General features: G+C 42.5%; 1 protein-coding gene and 1 pseudogene across 1 annotated transcript in view; one reads left to right on the top strand and one right to left on the bottom strand.

Moving 5' to 3' along the window:
- Window positions 1-21,357, top strand: part of LOC145413473 (uncharacterized) — a 364,910-nt gene that overhangs the window by 160,242 nt on the left and 183,311 nt on the right. The window lies entirely within an intron of this gene.
- LOC145413580 (5S ribosomal RNA) lies at window positions 2,022-2,141 on the bottom strand (annotated as a pseudogene).

Here is a 21,357-nt window from a genome sequence, read left to right as displayed (position 1 = left end):
TTTACCGCGCTACAATTGGAAGCTGCGGGAATTTCAAATTTTTTGTTTTCTGTATATTCAAGGATATATTTGTTGAACTTATGAATGCTAAGAAAATCCGCGAGAGGGCAAAACCGTAGACAAAAAATCCGCAAAAAATGCGGGATTACTGTATATATATATATATATATATATATATATAGATAGATATACAGTATATATATATATATATATATATATATATATATATATATATATATATATATATATATACAGTACCCTCGCGTCCAGCACGGTAATATTGTCATGCATGGGACACGTGTTGGACCAAAAACGTGTTGGACTAACAATAGAGCTTATGGGGAAAAATGAATTATGTCAGCAACCCTCGGAAAAGTCACCCTAAATACCTACCATATACCTATACATATATTGGTACTATTGTAATTATAATAAATGGTACTGTGCTATGAATGATAACTAACCTTTTAGGATAGTGTTGGTGGGCTTGCTGGGAATGGAAGGTGGTATCCAAGGCTGTAGGTAGTCCTACTGGGTCCCTGGAGGATGGCTGCTGGCGTCACTAGCGGGTAATGGCTGTTGCTCCTCCTCAACCTCCCTCATAAATCCTTCGAAATCACACTCAGAATCACTATCTTCGTCCACAGCCATGGAAGGTCCTGCTTCTGCCTGTCCTAACACTGTAATCCTCAGCAAAGTGCATGCTTCTCACACTGTTGCCGGAGCCCCGTCTCGTGACTGTGGAAAGTGATCGCTGTCGCTGACTCGGTAGAGAATAAGGAGAAGCAACTTTGTTTACAAACTGGTATGCACGCCGATGAGAAAGGTTTCAAAATGATTGATATTTATTCTAAAATATTAATATGTATTCAGTGTCAGGCTAAATGTTCAATGCTGTAGTACGATACATTCTCTGTCGAGTCGCCTGGGTTTTGGTCACACTGTTTTGCCCGTATCCTCGGCAGGAATCCATCCAGATGAATTCCAAATGCCCGTGGTATCGTCTGCAATTTTACCACGTTACCGTTCCGATTTACCATCGTATCCTCGGCAAACCTGGTATGAAGTGTTGTGTGATAGCCTTCGGCTGCCAGGATCTTGTCTTGTTTTTTATTATGATCACGTTGGCTTCATTCATGTCGTAGGCCTTGGCAATGTCAACTTTCCTCTCCCCTTTCTTCTTCCTCTTGATGCTTTCTAGCTTGGTGGCCTGAGGGAGGTGCCGACGCTTCTTGGGGTTCTCAGAAGGCTTCCTAGGCATCGTGAGCAGGGTAAAATGCAGTAACAAGGGCAGAAAATGCAGCAAGAAAAAAGCACCTTCCAATGCAATTATGTGACTGAGTGGCACTGTGGCGGGAGAAATTTAAACAAAACATCATGTGACACCAGAAGCGTTTTTTAATTGGGCGGCATCACGATCACGTCACGATAGCGGGCGGGGAAAGCTACTTGATCAGAAGTTTTCATTGGCTATCATCATCAAGGGAATCTCCAGTATGACCGTGTTGGACCGGGGGTGATCGTGCTAGAGTGAACTCTACGGATTTCGCCCACTTCTCGGAGCTCTGTGCGTGTTATGCTAACACACTCGTATTGCAGTCATTAAATCGTATTAAATAATACTAATTAATTGCTCTCCGTGCTGGACCCAAATCGTGCTGGACTAACGCGTGTTGGACGCGAGGGCACTGTATATATATATACTGTATTTGTATATATATACAGTATAGTATATATATATATATATATATATATATATATATACTGTATATATATATATATATATATATATATATATATATATATATATATATATATATATATATATATATATATATATATATATATATATATATATATATATATATACTGTATATATATATATATATATATATATTCATTCATTCATTCATTCATTGCCAGATGCCATGTATCCCAAACGGGGTGGCCAAGGGCTTAGAGTTAATTGTTTTTACAGGGAGGGGCACTAATCCTCCACCAACCCCACTTGACACGTAGGGATGCCAACAGCATCTGGTGTTCCCAGGCGGTCACCCATCCAAGTACTAACCAGACCCAACGTTGCTTAACTTCGCTGATCGGACGGGAAGCGGTGTACTCAACGTGGTATACTTGAGACTAATGAAAGAAAATATGTTTCTTGCTTCCTTATTCCTTCTTTCAATGCTTTTCACTTTACCACATTCACTGATGGAACTGGGACACGATAATGGTCTTTGGCTTCTTAGTCACATTCTGTACCTGAAAGATTTGAGGAAAATTAGTCATGAAGAACACCATAGTCCAAGTTACGTTTCATCATAAACAAGACCAAGTCTACTAATACATAAAAAAATATACAGGAAAAAAACGCGGCAATTTTTAAATTCAGAGGAGTGGGATGGGGTGAGTACTTGACTGTAAATCCATATTATATACGCTGGTGTTAGAGTTCTGAAGTATTGACTAATTCCCTATCAATGGTACTGCTATCTGGGTGACAATGCTACGTCAGCTACATTTTGAGCTACAGAATTTTAGCTGGCAATCTTTCCAATATTTACTATGGAAAAAAAAAAGGGAGGGAGGGGGGGAGCAGCATAAGAAGTCTTACTGTACATCCGTTGCAGCCTCTTGATAAAACCTTATGGATTAAACATATGGAAAATGAAATACAGTAGTCTTCCATATCAGCCAGGGATACTTTATAAAGATGCCTGTTGATGGTGGAAACCTTTATATTACTGGCATCCTGTGGTAAGCAGTGGCAACCATCACCCAATCATGCAGTCCTGCCTATTTCACAACAATGGGTGGTAACCATATAAGCAAATAACATGGTGACGGTGCCCCTGTACATTGGATGGAGAGAGATAAAAGCAATGTCCATTAAAGAACAAAACCTCCACACTCTTCACTGCACCTTGCTGTGGCAAGGCACTACTAGGGAACACTGGTTCATGGTGGCCCTGCAGAAGCAACTGCTTGCCTGTGGCTGATGGGTCTGCTCAGCCATACAGACCTTTATTTTACTACTACAACTATAGTCTGTCTCAGGAAAGACGAGGTTAGAAATCTTACTCAAAATTACAAATGGGGGATTTTCCCCCCAAAATGAAGGTCAAAACTAATTAAAACACGGTATTTTGCATTGGAAACCATAAAAATAATAATAAAAGAAAACGTTGGTTACTTCTAAAAATTTACCAAGAAGTGTATGTGAATAGGAAATATTACCACAGCATGAACATTCAGTTGGCAATTGAGAGTGAATATAAAATACTGGATGTGGTTGCAAGGTGGCCTGGATCAACACATGATGCCCGAATTTGGCAAGAAAGTGGACGAAAGGAAGCAGCATTCACGGCATTTCAGGGAGGTTGCAATGGATCGTGCAGCGTGGAGAGCCGCCATTAGGTGATCAAGACCAACATATGCAAGCATGTTGGAGCCTTTAAAAACGAAAAACGAAAACGATATGTGATACCAATTATCACAAAACTCACAACACAAGCCATTATGGTTCGATCTCACCGGTCTGTCGCATGTGCCACAAAGGTCTTCCTCCTTCTTATTGATCTCTCCAACCCTCTCGTTTACTCGATCATTACCATTTTCTGTGAAGTACACCTGTCCTGTCATTTATTCCTTTCTTCTCATCTGAATTACTACATTTATGTAATATATGTTCGCCAAATGTTTTTATCAACACCATAAGCAAGCACAACTATTAGAGATTACGAAGATAATAAAATCACGGAAAAAGAAGCAAAACCAATGGTGTGGGGACAAAATGTTTAAGAAGTACGGCGAGCACGGAAACAGGTGGGGGTTCTCCCAGCATTCAGCCAAGGCCAAGCCGTCCCACATCCTGAGTACTTGTCCGTGGTTGGATGCAGCCTGCATCGTCCAATAACGAGAGAGTTATATATATATATATATATATATATATATATATACACACTCAACCCCCTGCTTTCGCGCCTAATTGGTCACAGTAAACGCGCGTGATAGCTGAATACGCGATAGCTGAACTGAACAATCAATGGAAAATTTCTAATTGGTTTTTCAGTGGTCCATTTTTCTAACTTTCAACCGCTTTATGCCTACGATTTCCTGCCAGTCTCTCCTCCAACATGAAATAAAGCATTATTATGTGAATAATAACAGTATAATGAATAAATAAACAACATAAAAGGCCATCAAATTTTTATAAGGATTAAGGCTTGGGTGGTTTGATGGGTTCTGAGGCTTGGGAGTGGCTTAATTGCCGCCAGATCTCTTTAGCTGTCTCCATGATTTCTTAGTGTCCACAGCTAAAGGGGGTATCACATGGTACATCGTATCAGGAACGGCCAAGGAAGATTTAAGTTGAACAAAACTTGCACGCTATTGCACACGTTCCTCATACTGTTGCCAGAGCCCCGTCTCAGTTGTAAACACGTGGTTACTTTGTCGACATCACAGTTTTCTTGGCATAGGAAATATTAACTCTTTATAAAGGTTTCAAAACAATTGATATTTATTCTGAAATACAGTATTAATAAGTATTCAGTGTCAGGCTAAATTTCAATGCTGTAGTACGATATATTCTTTCGAGTCGAATGGGTTTTGTTCACACTGTTTTGCCCATCGTATCCTCGGCAGGAATCCGTTTAGATGCATTCCAAATGCCCATGGTATCGTCGGCAATTTTACCATGTTACCGTTCCGATTAACCCTTACACCGCGGGCATGTTTCCCAATGTTTTGCGTGTCCCGCGGGGTTATTCAGGCTCCGACAGACTCTCAAAAAATATTTGCCAAAAATCCGTTATTAGTCCTAGAATATTAAAATTACATATGCTTATGGCACATACCTTCTGCTTTCTCCTGGGATGTTTGTTGAACCTTCGTCGATTACCGTAGGACTTGTGGAGACCTCTGAAGTTGGGTAACGAAGTCTCCACTTTACACTTCCCGACAACCTGTAATATGATTACCACAGCCAAATATTAACACTATAAACACTACTCGATGATTATCAAGTAGTTTGAGATCCATACTCCAAATAAAAACCACTGTGAAAGCAATGAAAATTACGAGCGCGTATGACCTTCCCACTTGTGCTGGTTCGCTGTTGGTATTCTGTCATTTATTATTCATAAAACCCCTCACACTTTATATTTCTATTACTATATAACACTTATATATATCTACAGTCTTTATCCATAAGTTTCCTTCAGTAGTATTAGTTTATTGTCACAGTAGGGATTCAATTTCTTTCAGTAAAATACGTAGCATTCACTTTCTCGTCCTGTATACTAGCATTGAGAGTGAATGTCACTTTCACCTTCACTCTCATAACTCATAGTATTCATACATGCTAGAGTGAAACTTTCACTTTCATTACTCCTAGGGTATATACTCGTATTCTTATAATACTACTCATTTACATTTCTATTTACGTTCTCTATTTTATTTACGTTATTTACATTTCAATTTTTTTTACACTGTTATGCACTGTCACATGAAGTAACTTATAAAACTGTTTTCCACTGTTCACGTATATTTACATTCATTACTTTCACTTGCTGTTTACACATTATTTACAATTCCACTTGCACTGTTTTACTCAATAGAAAGATCGTAGTCACTCATTTATCAATTGTCAGCCCTTTACCTCTTTCCACACAAGGTTTAGTAGGGGGTAAAGGTCACAGGGCCCTTTGCATGGGGGTGAAAAGTGCCAGAAGTTAGCAGGAGCAAACAGACATACCGTCACGTTGGAAGATGAGAGTGAACTGATAAGGGTGGGCCGGGGTGGTGGCCTACCTAGGGAAATGCATTACTGCCAACGTTAGCCTCTTGACAGCAGCTAATATATAGCAGTGAAATGATTGGCAGGAAAGCTAGATAATACATTATAAATTAGGTAGTTCTAGGTGAATGTAAATATCACTTAGGCTTCTCCCTTCCCTCCTTATATGTATATTTATTACGAAAATATATCATACAGCATATTTCAAGGGGAAATAAACAGCGAAAATTAGCGAACGAATGCACGTGAGGTGTTGTCAGGTGATAATCAGCCAATTCCAGGTGTATGGCACTATCACGTACCTTATTTCTTTTTTGTATATATTATTTGGTATAAGAATTGGGCATAGGGCTAATTTAAGTGGATGAAATCAGTGAAAAATTCCAGGGAAGATTTACTTAGCGTAGCACGGCCGGGCAGGTGAGAGGATAGGGTAATGGAGGGGGGGTAGGGAGGGGAGTCAAGAACGGGGAGAAATGGCTAAATTTTCAACAATGGATGGGAGTACGAGACTAGGAGTGCTGACTGGTGTTGGACATTAGCAGTACTGATGGATGATACAAGCCACCACTTGAAAGCCCGGGTGAATTCAGAATAACACTGAATCACAAAAGTGACGCCCTGCAGTATGATCCCTTGCTCCCAAGCGTCACAAAAGTGACCCCCCGCGGTTAAGGGGTTAACCATCGTATCCTCGGCAAACCTCGTATGAAGTGCCGTGTGAATAAGTTTCTCTTAGCCTGTCTTCAAACTCAGTGCGTGATAGCGGTCTTGGGGTGCGTGATAACATGTATGGTTGTGCATTTGATGTGTGCGCAGTAGCAGATAAACGCGATAGCTGAATGCACGATAGCGGGGGGTTGAGTGTATGTATATACAGTAGAACCTCTTTGGTCCGGACCCCTTTGATCCGGATTTCTGTTAATTCAGACAAAATTTAAAAATAATAAGCTCCAAAAATATGTTGAAAGTAATTCTAAAGGCATTTTCAGTATCGGCGTGGAAAGCAATCGTCATTCATTTAGTCTCGGATCACGCTAGGTCGCAACATGGGCGCCTGTTTAAACACACGCTAGCATTCGTTCCATCAACTAGTTCACCAACCATTTATATTTTTACGCTGTATTTCAAAAGTTAATCCTCCTTACCATGCCCCTTAATGCAAGTGTAGCTTCTGCAGTGAATAAAGGTGTTAAAAGGAGGAGTTTGCTTACACAAAAATGGGTCAGCATATTCTGCAGTGTTTAATGATTACTGTAGGTTATTTTTTGTACTTAAATGTGCTGTACTTATACATCAAACATTAGCTTCTTGCCCATATGGGCGTTATCAATATGCCAAAGATGACAATGTATTTTTTGCCTACATAAGTTTTATTTTTATTCCAAATATTACAGTTAATTATTAGTATTATTTTTTTGCCTACACGGGCGTTAGTCACTTACTACATTTTAAAATGTAGGCTAGTTTTTTGTCATGGCCTTACCTGTAAATTATGCAATACAAAACTATCATACATGATTAGTTTGGTTATTTTAGTATCCTTTCATCTTTTGCAGTTACGTAGGGTTGACATACGCCACATATGTTAATAATTAACAAACATACCATATGTAGATAGTTTTTGGTATGAACTGGAGATTACCCTGATGGTCCGAACAATCTGCTAATTCGGACAACCCTTCCCCCCATATAGTCCGAATGAGAGAGGTTCTACTGTATATATATTTATATTAATGTAGGAGCCTCTGTGGTACAGTGGTAAAGTGTGCATTTCGCACGCACGCTGGTGGACGTGGGCTCGCATCCCGCCAGAGTTGTAAAAACTTTGGGAAGCGTTCACCTAACCACTTACTACTATGGTGGACATAAGGGGTGCTGTGGTTGAACCAGTGTTGCATACTAAAGTCTGACAAATCTAAACGTAGGGTTTTGGTGGAGTCAGCCCCTCCCTGCACTGTTGCCACATTTCCGAGCTGACCTCTCCATCAGCGATGACCTTGACACTGTTTCCCTCTTGTGATCTCCGTTTTTCTAATACCCCCTATACCCCTGCCACCAACACCCCCTATACCCCTACCCCCAACAACACCCCCATCAACAACACCCACTATACCTCCACCACCAACACCTCCTATAAATATAGACCCCCACCATCAACAGCTGTATAATAATTAAACATTGATAATTGCTATGCTATTTTATTGAGAGCATACGGAAAAGTAACCTACCGTACCGTAACTGCTTGACTCTCTCTCTCTCTCTCTCTCTCTCTCTCCTCCCAGGTGCATTGGGAAACATTCTACCCTATTGCTCAAACTCTCTAATCTTACAGTCCCATCTGTCTTAATCCTTCCCACTGCCTTCGTTCCTAAATCCCTTAATTGATCTATTTTTAACCTAAGTGTCCCCACACCTTTTAAACCATTTACCTCTCTGTCACTATTCTCCACCATATGTATCAACTTGTATTATATTGTGTATAGAACTTTCATACTGTATGCTGTACTACTGTATAATGTATAAGAATACCCACTGTTTAGTGGAAATAAAGTTTTATTATTATTATTATTATTATTTCTCTCTCTCTCTCTCTCTCGTGAGTGCTGCCACCCCAGAGCTGTTTGATATATTTATTTTAATTATGAAAGGATCGCCACTTCCCACTTTTATCCCTTCAAATTTTCTTGCAATTATACTTGCTAAATTAATTAGCAATGTTAGAAGTGTTGGGGAAGTAAATAATAATTAGAATATTTTTAGAGCAACACTGCCAAATTTTTATGCCACGTTTCTCTATTATCGTATAATATAGTATGCAGAATAGTTTTATTCTTCCTTGATACATGTCAGCACTTTCATTACAGTTATATTAGTATGAGTTATGTTTATGTATCATTCCTACTACACAAACCTCAGGCGTTATACATCGTAGGGTTAGGAAACATGGCAATAGTGTAGGCATAGGCAGACTCCGCCAAAACCCTATGTTTAGATTTGTCAGACTATAGTAACCTTGCACCCATCGACTTAAGGCGGACTGATTACACTTGTTTCACAGACTACACACACATATCCAAAGCCACTACAGCACAACAATCACACTCACAAGCACTTCCACCCTACATACAGTCTCAGCCAGACAGCCTAAGCCACTGGGTAGAGATACAGTGGCAGTACTGTCCCTGCCTCGGTAGGGATAGGCTGGTCTTGCAGTGGACCTCAACAACTGATGATGATGATGATATATATCTATACAGTATATATGTATATACTGTATATATATATATACAAGTAATCCCCCTAATATCCAAACACCCAGTATCCGAACATCCCCACTAACCGGACATAATCGTCCTGGGATCCAATATTCCCAAAATGGGCCAAAAACCGCAAAAAATTTGAAAAAAATCCGACTTTTTTTTTTCCCACCCGTAATTTGAAATTGCCGCCTGGCACCAAACAGCTGTTACACCATGGTCCCTTCACCCCTTCCTTCCTCCCCCCTCCCCCCTCCCCTGTCAGGGTTGCCATTTGGTATTTTTCATTACCAAGTGTGGGCCAATTTGGTAATGAAAAATTCGTTTGGTAATGAATCAGAATAATGCATTACCAAATGGATTTTTCACATGTATGAGGATACACAGGATGGAGATGGTGGATTGTTTGCTCTCTCTGATTAATCAGCTACCCTACATAGCGTGAAAATAATCAACATGGTGTTAATTATAAGGAGAGTGATTACATGTATTTCCACTTGTATATATAATTAGTGGAGAATAAATGCTAGCTTTACGAATTTGGTAATGAATTAAATTTGGTAATGAAAGTTGAGGAGATTGGTAATGTGGCCATTGTGATCTGGCAACTCTGTTACCCCGCCATCATCAACAGTCACAGCCTAACTCTGATCGAGAGCAAATGCTCATAGCAGTGCAAGCCACAGGTGCTTGTTTTTTGTGAATAAACAGTGAATAAACTGCAATACCTCGCCACTAGAACACACAGGAATTTACAGTGTTGTGCAGTGTTAAGAAATTAGAATTTAGAGTGCAGAGGATTAACTGTGGACTGCAAACTGGCGGTTCAAACCAGTTCAGGAGCCAGGGACTTGTAAGTACCCAGAATGTTTAATATTGTATAAACTCACCTCTAAAACCTCATTTTATGGTTCTTTTGCATTTATTTCAGTCTTTTATGTGCCTTATTGGTGTGATTTGGGTCTTAAATAAGTGCTATGCATGTCCAGAGGGAGTTGTGTAGGTGTTTCTCTGAGTTAAGGTCCATAAGTACAAGTCCATAAGCTGGGGCCCAATATCCGGACAGGACCACTATCCGGACCTGCCTATGGCTCTATTACGTTGGATATTGGAGGGATTACATATATATATATATATATATATATATATATATATATATATGCGGCTTTCATGGATTTGGAGAAAGCATATGACAGGGTGGATAGACTAGGATTGTGGGAAGCGTTAAGAATATATGGAGTAGATGGGAAGTTGTTGAATGCTGTGAAGAGTATGTACGATGGTGCGAAGGCTGCAGTGCGTGTGGATGGTGAACTAAGTGAATTTTTCTCTTTGAAAGTTGGGTTGAAACAGGGATGTGTCATGTCTCCATGGTTGTTCAATCTGTACATGGATGGGGTAATAAAAGAGGTACAAGGTAAGGTAGTGGATGTTGGAGTGGCCCTGGTGAGAGAGGATAGTGTTTGGAAACTCCCTGTACTGTTGTTTGCAGATGATACTGTGTTGTTGAGTGAAGACAAAGGGGAGCTGCAAGGCTTGGTGGATGAGTTTGAGAGAGTGTGTAAGAAACGGAATCTAAAGGTGAATGTAGGGAAGAGTAAAGTGATGGTCTTTGAGAGAGGTGAAGTCAGTGAATGTACAGCGAGGTTGGATGGTGAGGAATTGGAAAATGTGAGTACGTTTAAGTACTTGGGTAGTGTGATGAGTAAGGATGGAGGTTTGGAGGGTGAAGTGATTGAAAGGGTACAGCAAGGAAGAAAGGTTGCTGGTTCTTTGAAAGCAGTGATAAGAAACAGGGAAGTGAGCATGGAAGTGAAAAAGTTACTACATGACAGTATTGTGATACCAACTCTAACGTACGGAAGTGAAGCTTGGACGTTGTTGGAAGGACACAAGTCAAGAGTGAGAGCCGTGGAAATGAGTTATTTAAGAGGAGCCTGTGGAGTCACATGGAGAGACAGGCTGACGAATGAGGATATAAAGGAGCGTTGTGGTGTTGATGTGGATGTGATAGGAAGCGTTATGAGGTACACACTGAGGTGGTTTGGCCATGTGGAGAGGATGGAGGGTGAAAGACTGACGAAGAGAGTGTATGTGAGTGAGGTGGAGGGGGAAAGAGGGAGGGGGAGGCTGAGGATGAGATGGAGAGATGGGGTGGAGAAGTATATGAGAGAGGGGGGTGTGAGTTGGGAGCAGGGGAGTGAAATGGCGGGGGACAGGGCGACTTGGAGGCGATTTGTTTGTGGCCACCCCAAATGGGATTGAGGCGTCTGGCAATAGATAGATATATATATATATATATATATATATATATATATCCTCGTAAATCGCGACAATTTGGGTCTGGACCACTGCCGTGATTTATGAATTCCATGATTTATGAATAATAACTCTTATGTGAAAAATTAATTTGGGTCTGGACTTTGGCCAACTCGCCCCCACATCACCCTACCTACACCTATCTAGGCACCATCAAACACAATCATACTAATTTAGGAATATTCAGTGCATGTATTAAGGGATCTCACTTTAATCCTATGATGAAATTGCTTAAGTGAATGGAGTGGGGTGGTGTTGGGAACAACTTAGAACCTCTCAGCACTTGTTCTTCTCAAACTCTTTCACCTGCATTGTAAACTTCTCTCCCCTCTCAACACGACAAATGAGCTCCAAAAGTTGACTGTATGATAACTGCGGCAGCTTCTTGATGCCATACTGCTTAGAGCGCTTCATTGAGGGGTCGGGAGGGGCCGTGGCAGGTAGGAGGCGGAGGGAAGTTGCACAAAAAAGGCAGGTAACTCTCGTACTCCACGGCGACGGTCTGTAGTGTGCAGACTGGCGGACAAGAACAACAACAACATGGCTGCATTAGTATGCACACTTGCCACCAGGGATGCGTGGTGATTGGTTGTTGGGTCGCGATTTTCAATTTGAATGCTATGGTTTACGATTATCCTCAGAAAAGGCCCACTTGGGTGCCTAGATCCGCAATTTTCGTGACTTAACAGTGATTTAAAGGTGCTGGCAGTCTGACAGCCACTTAACTGTGATTTATGAACACGCAATTTACGAGGATTGACCGTATATATATATATATATACAGTATATATATATATATATATATATATGCATAGTGTATATATATATTGTACGACAGCTTCAGGAAAAATATATTGGTAGGAGAAGGGATCTGTATTTTGTTTTTGTTCATTTGTGGTTTTCGGGGTGTGCAGAGAAGGAATGCAGTGCCAGGAGACGTGACACTCATACAGGTGGAGAGTGCTGTGAAGCGGATGAAAAATGGGAAAGCAGCTGGGGTTGATGAGGTGTATGCAGAGATGCTTAAAGGTAGTGGAGAGAATGGAATGAAGTGCTTGTTGGAGATATGTAAGAAGGCATGGATGAATGAAACTGTGCCTGCAGAGTGGAAAAAGGCTGTGATTGTACCCCTGTAGAAAAATACAGGTGAACTAAGTGAGGTCAAGAATTATCGTGACATAAGCTTACTGACTGTGGTAGGGAAGGTATATGGAAGAATTATTATATTGTGTAGATTGGCTTGGGAAGAGGGAAGGGTTCCAGAGGACTGGAAATCAGGTATAACTGTTCCTTTATACAAAGGAAAAGGGGAGAGAGAAGTATGTGGTAACCATAGGGGTATTTGCCTACTTAGTGTGACTGGTAAAATATATGGTAGAATACTCATTGATAGGGTTAGGCATATGACAGAGGAGCTAGTTGGAGAAGAACAAGGGGGATTTAGGAAGGGAAAAGGGTGTGTAGATCAGATATTTGTTCTAAGATGTTTAGTGGAGAAGTACCTAGAGAAGGGAAGGAAAGTGTATGCTGCCTTCATGGACTTGGAGAAAGCTTATGACAGAATAGATAGGCAAGGTATGTGGAAGGTATTAAGAATATATGGAGTGGAGGGGAAATTGTTGAGTGCTGTGAAGAGTATGTACGAGGGAGCTAGGGCTACGGTGCGAGTGGATGGTGAGCTGAGTGAGTTCTTTGATCTCAGTGTGGGACTGAAACAGGGTTGTGTGAAGTCTCCATGGCTGTTTAATATATACATGGATGGGGTTGTAAAGGAGGTGCAGGGTAGGGCAGTGGATGTGGGGGTGGCTTTAATGAACGAGGGTGAGATTTGGAAGCTTCCGGTGTTGCTGTTTGCTGATGATACAGTACTGTTGAGCGATGATGAATGGGAGTTGCAAGGTTTGGTGAATGAATTTGGGACAGTGTGTAGGAGAAGGAATCTGAAAGTTAATGTAAACAAAAGTAAAGTTATGGTGTTTGAGAGGAATGAAGTCACAGAGTGTGCAATGAGGTTGGATGGTGAGGATATGGAGAATGTGAGTGCATTCAAGTACTGTACTTGGGTAGTATGATGAGTAAGGATGGAACTTTGGGGGATGAAGTGCGTGAAAGGGTACAGCAGGGAAGGAAGGTTGTTGGTACACTGAAAGCAGTGATGAGAAATAGGGAGGTGAGTATGAAAATTAAGAAGTCACTGCATGATAGTATTGTGATCCCTACCCTGACGTATGGGAGCGAGGCATGGACCTTGCAAGAGGGGAACAAGTCAAGAGTGAGAGCAGTGGAAATGAGTTACTTGAGAGGAGCATGTAGAGTGATGTGGAGGGACAGTTTGACGAATGAAGAAGTGAAGGAACGCTGTGAGGTGGATGTGGATGTAGTTGAGAAGATTAAGAGAAATACACTGAGATGGTTTGGACATGTGAAGAGAATGGAGAATGAAAGACTGACTAAGAGGGTGTATGTAGGTGAGGTGGAGGGAGGGAGAGGGAAAGGTAGACCGAGGATGAGATGGAGGGTTGGAGTTGAGAGGTATATGAGGGACAGGGAGGTGAGTTGGGGGGAGGGTAGTCAAATGATGGGTGACAGAGCGACTTGGAAGCGTTTTGTCTTCGGCCACCCTTTGCGGGATTAGGGCGTCGGGCTATAGATAGATAGATAGATTATAGGGAAAATAAGAGAGATATCAGAAGTCCTAGTGAGTGATGAGCAGGATGGCTTTAGGAGTGGCAGAGGATGTGTGGACCAAATATTTGCAGTGAGACAGATAGTAGAGAAGGCTTGTGAGAAGGACTATAAGGTGTTTATGGCATTCATGGATCTGGAAAAACCATATGACAAAGTGGACAGAGAAGGATTGTGGAAAGTTTTGCGCATGTATGGTGTAGAGGGTAAGCTGGTAGGTGCCATCAATAGTTTTTATGATGGTAGTGAAGCATGTGTCAGGGTTAATGGGCATCTAAGTGAATGGTTCACGATCAGTGTGGGCGTGCAACAGGGTTGTGTGATGTCCCTATGGTTGTTCAATGTATATGTGGATGGGGTGATGAGAGAAGTGAAAACACGAGTAATGGAGAGAGGAATGGCATTGGTGATGAATGGTGATGGATGGAATATCTCAAATTTGTTGTATGCTGATGATGCAGTACTGCTTGCAATTACCGGACAAGAACTTGGTAGGCTAGTGCAGAGTCTTGCTGATGTGTGTAAGCGTCATTCCTTGAGAGTAAATGTAGAAAAGAGTAAAGTGATGGTTATTGAGAGAGCAGGTGACTCCCAGTGCAATGTAACAGTGAGTGGAGAGAGACTGGAATTGGTGAGAGAGTTCATATATCTGGGTACAGTGATAGAAAAGAGAGGAAAATGTGCAAAAGAAGTTGAAAGTAGAGTGACACAAGGAAGAAAAGTAGCTGGTGCAATGAAGGCCTTGATAAGAAACAGAGGCTTGAGTGTTGCAGCTGCACGAGGCTTACATGAAGGAGTGTTAGTGCCAGCTTTAACATATGGATGTGAGACTATGGTGTGGCATGAAAATGAAAAGTCAAGAGTAAGAGCAGTGGAGATGGGACTGCTGAGGAATGTATGTGGAGTACAGAGGGTGGATAGGATACAAAATAATGTGATTCGTGAAAGATGCGGAGTGAGGAAGTTGGTGGACACCAGAATTGAAGAGAGTGTACTGAGATGGTATGATCATGTGGAGAGAATGGATAATAATAGAGTGGTGAAGAAGGCATATCTGAGCGAATTTGAAGGAGGGAGGAGGCGAGGTAGGCCAAGGAGAAGGTGGAGAGATGTGGTGGATGAATGTGTGAGGAAGAGAGGTTTGGAAGTCAGTGAAGCTAGGGAACTGACAGGAGATCGAGCTGCCTGGATGAATTTTGTGAGAAGTGCATGATCAGGGATTTTTGGCACCCCTTTATAACATGGCAGCGTCTGGATTGACTCTGTCGGATACGATTATGTGAAGCTACAGAACTTGGTGAATGTTTTTGGCGTATCTGATAGAGCCAGGATTCCAGGGGCCTGAATGATGAGTGAATGGAAGCATGGCCCATTGGATTGGGAAATTTTGGGCTGTCTGGACATTGCTACCCCTCACCCTGCCCTTGGGTGGGAAAGGAGGTCTGGATGATGATGATGATATATTGTATATATATATATATATATATATATATAGATAGATAGATATAGATATAGATATAAATATATATATACCCCCTGGGGGTAGGGGGGTTTTCAAGAATACTCCCCCAGTATCCCTGCTTATCGTAAAAGGCGACTAAAAGGGTTGGCGGAGGGTTAGTGCCCCTCCCCGGAAAACAACTAACTAAAAAAACAAACAAGAAGCCTCGGACAAGGACTGACCAAACAATGACGACCCAGGACCGGACAAAGGACTTGGTAATAAGTACATGGAATGTAAGAGGAGCGAATGATGAGGTGAAAGAGAGAGAGATTGTCCAGGTGCTTGAGGGTGCGAAAGTGGATGTATGTGGAATAACTGAAACAAAATGGAGAGGAGAAAGTGTGAGAGAGTGGGAGTATGGATGGGGTATATGTGCAGGAGTAGGTGAGAATGAGAGGGCAAAGGAAGGAGTATGTATAGTTGTGAGTAAAAGATGGAAGAAGAGCATAAGACAGTATGGATCAGTTGGGTCAAGGATTGTGTGGGTAAAGTTGAAAGTTGGAATACAAATGTGGGTGATTGTATGTGTGTATGCGCCAACGCAAGATCGTGCTAGAAGAGTGAGAGAAGAGTTCTGGACAAATGTGGAAGTGTGCATGGAAAAGTTTGGAAGGAATGAGAGAGTGTTTTTGATTGGTGATATGAATGGTAAAGTTGGGAATGTGAAGGTGGATGGAATAGTTGGTGAGTGGGGTGTGCCTGCTGAGATAGATGAGAATGGCAGTGCGTTAGTGGACATTTGTGCTGGGAGGGGGTTGGTGATAGCCAATACCCTCTTCAGGCATAAAATGATCCACAGGTATACATGGCGAGTGATGAGAAGGGTGGGTGGTGAACTGATTGAAAGGAAGGCAATGATTGATTGTGTGTGTGTGGATGAAAGGATGCGAAGATATGTAAAGGATGCAAGAGTGTATAGAGGTTGGGGGAGTGGACTTTCTGACCACTACTTGGTGGTGGCCAGAATTAGAATGCAAGTAAGATGGAGGAATAGAAGAAGGGAAAGACAAGAGGAAGGAGTAGTTGCAAGGAGAGTGGAAAGGTTACAAGAGGATGAGAAAAAGGCAGAGTATAAGAGAGAAGTGGAGGAACGATTGGGCAAATATGAATTGGAGCAGATGGGAGACGTGGAAGGTTTGTGTAAGATATTTACAGAAGAAATATGTGCAGCATGTGATGTGGTGTGTGGAAGGAAGAGAAGACGGAGGGGGGTGCAAGGAACAGCGTGGTGGACTGAAGAGGTGAAACAGGCTGTGGCACAGAAGAAGAAAGCATACAATGAATGGATGAGAAATAGGGGGTGGAAGAAGTTGAGAGGCGGAAGAGAGAGTTATATGTGGAAAGAAAGAGAGAGGTGAAAAGATTAGTAAGAGAGAGTAAGAAGAGAGTGGATGAGGAATTTGGAAGGAATTTGAGTGTAAAGTGGAGGGACTGTAAGAAAATGTTCTGGAGAGAAGTGAAAAGAGTAAGACAGGGTGGAAGTGAAGTTAGCAGGGGAGTGAAAGATAAAAGTGGTAGATTACTAGTGGAGAAGGGAGAAAAAGTGAGCAGATGGAGAGAACACTTTAAGGAATTGTTGAACGTAGAGGATGGAAGTAATGCGAGTATAAGTGGCTGGGGAATGGCTGGGAGAAGGAGGGAGGTGAGAAGACAGGAAGAAATCAGTAGGATAGAAGTTGTGGAAGCAATGAAGAAAGTTAAATCAGGGAAAGCCCCAGGAATTGATGGAGTGTGTGGTGAAATGCTGAAGCATGGGGGAGAGATAGTAGTAGAATGGATGTGGAAGATGTGCAGATTGGCCTGGGAGGAAGGTAGAGTCCCGGAGGATTGCAAGTCAGGTATAATTATTCCCTTGTACAAAGGAAAAGGGGAAAAAGAAGTGTGTGGTAATCATAGGGGCATTTGTCTTCTTAGTATAATAGGAAAAGTGTATTGTAGGATACTTATAGACAGAGTTAGAGAAAGAACAGAGAAATTAGTTGGAGAAGAACAGGGAGGCTTTAGGAAGGGAAGAGGTTGTGTAGATCAGATATTCATTCTTAGATCTTTAGTGGAAAAGTTTCTAGAGAAGGGAAAGAAGTTGTATGCGGCTTTCATGGATTTGGAGAAAGCATATGACAGGGTGCATAGACAAGGATTGTGGAAAGTGTTAAGAATATATGGAGTAGATGGGAAGTTGTTGAATGCTGTGAAGAGTATGTACGATGGTGCGAAGGCTGCAGTGCGTGTGGATGGTGAACTAAGTTAATTTTTCTCTTTGAAAGTTGGATTGAAACAGGGATGTGTCATGTCTCCATGGTTGTTCAGTCTGTACATGGATGGGGTAATAAAAGAGGTACAAGGTAGGGTAGTGGATGTTGGAGTGGCCCTGGTGAGAGAGGATAGTGTTTGGAAACTCCCTGTGCTGTTATTTGCAGATGATACTGTGTTGTTGAGTGAAGACGAAGGGGAGCTGCAAGGCTTGGTGGATGAGTTTGAGAGAGTGTGTAAGAAATGGAACCTAAAAGTGAATGTAGGGAAGAGTAAAGTGATGGTCTTTGAGAGAGGTGAAGTTAGTGAATGTACAGCGAGGTTGGATGGTGAGGAATTGGAAAATGTGAGTACGTTTAAGTACTTGGGTGGTGTGATGAGTAAGGATGGAGGTTTGGAGGGTGAAGTGCTTGAAAGGGTACAGCAGGGAAGAAAGGTTGCTGGTTCTTTGAAAGCAGTGATAAGAAACAGGGAAGTGAGCATGGAAGTGAAAAAGTTACTACATGGCAGTATTGTGATACCAACTCTAACGTACGGAAGTGAAGCTTGGACATTGTTGGAAGGACACAAGTCAAGAGTGAGTGCCGTGGAAATGAGTTATTTAAGAGGAGCCTGTGGAGTCACATGGAGAGACAGGCTGACGAATGAGGATATAAAGGAGCGTTGTGGTGTGGATGTGGATGTGATAGGAAGCGTTATGAGGAACACACTGAGGTGGTTTGGCCATGTGGAGAGGATGGAGGGTGAAAGACTGATGAAGAGAGTGTATGTGAGTGAGGTGGAGGGGGGAAGAGGGAGGGGGAGGCCGAGGATGAGATGGAGGGATGGGGTGGAGAGGTATATGAGAGAGGGGGGTGTGAGTTGGGAGCAGGGCAGTGAAATGGCGGGGGACAGGGCGACGTGGAGGCGATTTGTTTGTGGCCACCCCAAACGGGATTGAGGCGTCTGGCAATAGATAGATAGATATAGATATATACATATATCTGTAATTATCTATCTATCTATCTATATATAATGGGCACGTACATTGCGCGGGTGAATGGGCGGTCCAGGTCCTCGTACAGTGTGAAATAGTTCACAGAGAATATTATAATCTCATGGGAAAAATAACATGTGGGCAGTACACCCTCATACCTGGACATTTTTTGGCCCTTAGAGACATAATGAAGGTCAAATTTTTTGGACATTTTACTACACATTTAGCTATCTATCTATCTATTGCCAGACGCCATAATCCCGTATGGGGTGGCCATTTGACTCTGAGTTATTTGTTTTACAGGGAGGGGCACTAACCCTCCACCAACCTACTTGACACGTAGGGAGCACGTATGGTTTGGTTGTATGGTTACCACCCAGCGTTGTAAATGGTTTCTTGGCTTACAGGAAACCATTTGGCTTGTCACTCAATGTAAAGCCACCTGTAACGGAAAGAAAAGCATTAAGTAGTGACAGGAAAGATGGGAGAAATAGGAAGAGAGTAGGGCAGGCACAGAAAAAGAATGATAAAGGCTAAGGAAGAAGTAGGCAGCATTACATCAAGTGAGTGGATGATGGTCGCCACCACCTACCACCTACCACATTTAGCTACAATAACAAAAATACGGGCAGTCACCTTAACAACAGTAGACAGCAGGACTGATGGACTTAAATAACAGGGTTTCCAAGGCACGGTAACACTTACAGCATTGGAACTTCTGCTGCACTTCCTGCCACACCAACACTTCCCTCCACAGACTCCTCCTGAGCACCTTCCCCAGGAGCCTCTAACTCACTCACTCCGGCCAGAAACCCCTCGAAGTCCAATGTTGACACATCTGACATTGCATCCTCTTCATCCTCTATAGGAACAGGATCAGGCGATGTAGCTGGTTCCTCACTTTCACTTATTTGAGCCCGCTGTGTGTAACTTGTTATGAGCGTCTGCTTCTGTTTATTCTTGCCTTTGCCTGTGTATGTAGAAACGGAAGACTTTGTCGATATCAACGAGATCCTTCTCCGTTCTTTGGTTGCCGACTTCCTGTTCCATCACCTCTTCCATGAGCTTAACCACGGCAGCAGGGATCTTGCTTATCCTTGACATACACAGCTCTGTCCATCCATCCATCCATCACACTAGGCTGTTCAACTTGACTACCTGGCGTCGGACTCTATGTCAGCCTCCTCTGTCCGTTGCAAGACTTCCTCAGGAGGCTCTTCCTGAGTAGCAGCATGCTCTTCCCATATGTCCGCCAATGTAATGTCCTCAAAACCTGGTTCAGCTTATGCTACTGTCAGTGTTGCTGCCTCAGCCTTGGCCAGTGATTGAATGGCCATCTTATGGTTCATGCATAAGTGAGGCACAAGCAATCGCCATGCATGGTTCACCGTTGCAGGTGTTATCTGGTGCCATGCATGTAGGAGAAAATCAACTGCATCCTTCACTGTGAAACAACGCCAAAATGCCTCAACAGTCAGGTCACCTATGGCGGGTTGGGATACAGCTGCTGGTGGAGATGATTCGGGAACAGGTGCCTCATAGAGGTCTTCGTCGTGATCTTCTTGTAAGGCATGAAGTTCTTCTTGTGTGTCAGTCTTCCTGTGTAGGTAGTCATACACTTGCTTGTGGTAGAAGTGTTTCACAGTGGCGATCAGTTCTTAATCCAGTGGCTGCATGAGTGACATCATCCGGGAAGGCAGTAATACAACACGACAATCCTTGTGCAGATCTTATAGGTAGGGAGGGTGATTTGGTACATTTTCCAGCACAAGGAGCATGTCAGATGGAATGCCAAGTTCCCAACACTTGGCCCTGGCATCAGGGATGCAGTGCTTCGTTAACCAGTCTGACCTAATGTTTCCAGTCATCCAATCATTTGTAGACTTGTACCAGTACACTCCACTTGCGTCCATGTTCATGAGGTTTCTGTAGCACCTTGGGTGTGAAGCTGTGTGTACAACAACTGGCCTCATCTTGTGGCTCCCAGACAGGTTTACAGTGAACATTACCGTCATCTACTGTACACTTCTGGAGTTTGCGACCAGGGGCTTGTTTCTGTTTCTTAGCGATGTAAGTCGATTTGTAGTATAACAATGTTTCGTCGACGTTGTAGGTTAGGTCCTTGGTGTACTGTCCTTCTTCAATAAGCGCTCTAAATACCGCAGGATACTCACACAGCCAGCTTGTCGGCAGAGGCACGTTCACCAGACAGTTTGATGTGATGGAGTTCTTGTGTTTCAAAAAACGTTGCAACCATCTACTGATGCCTTGAAAGGTTTGTCCACAGATAACTTGCAAGATGCTGCCTTGTAATAGAGCTGGGCTTGGTTCCGAATAAATCTGCCATTCAGTGGTACACCTTCCTTCTCTTCCTCATAATGTAGGTGGCAAGATACCTTTCCATAATTATCATTGCACAGTTACCCACCCAGGAATGGCCGTCAAGCTCAGGTGCACCATACGTTTTCACAAGTGCCCTGATGGCATCGCGGTTCTTCCAAATAGTCCTCACTGTTGATTCAGACATTCCCATGGCCTTGCCAATACCAGTGTTCCCTTGTCT

This window comes from Coenobita brevimanus, chromosome 96 (assembly GCF_032717465.1).
Source record: "Coenobita brevimanus isolate Jiangsu-jjx chromosome 96, ASM3271746v2, whole genome shotgun sequence".
Classification (NCBI taxonomy): domain Eukaryota; kingdom Metazoa; phylum Arthropoda; class Malacostraca; order Decapoda; family Coenobitidae; genus Coenobita; species Coenobita brevimanus.
The sequence above is the reverse complement of the archived record's forward strand: the minus strand, read 5'-3'. Positions and strand labels throughout refer to the sequence as shown.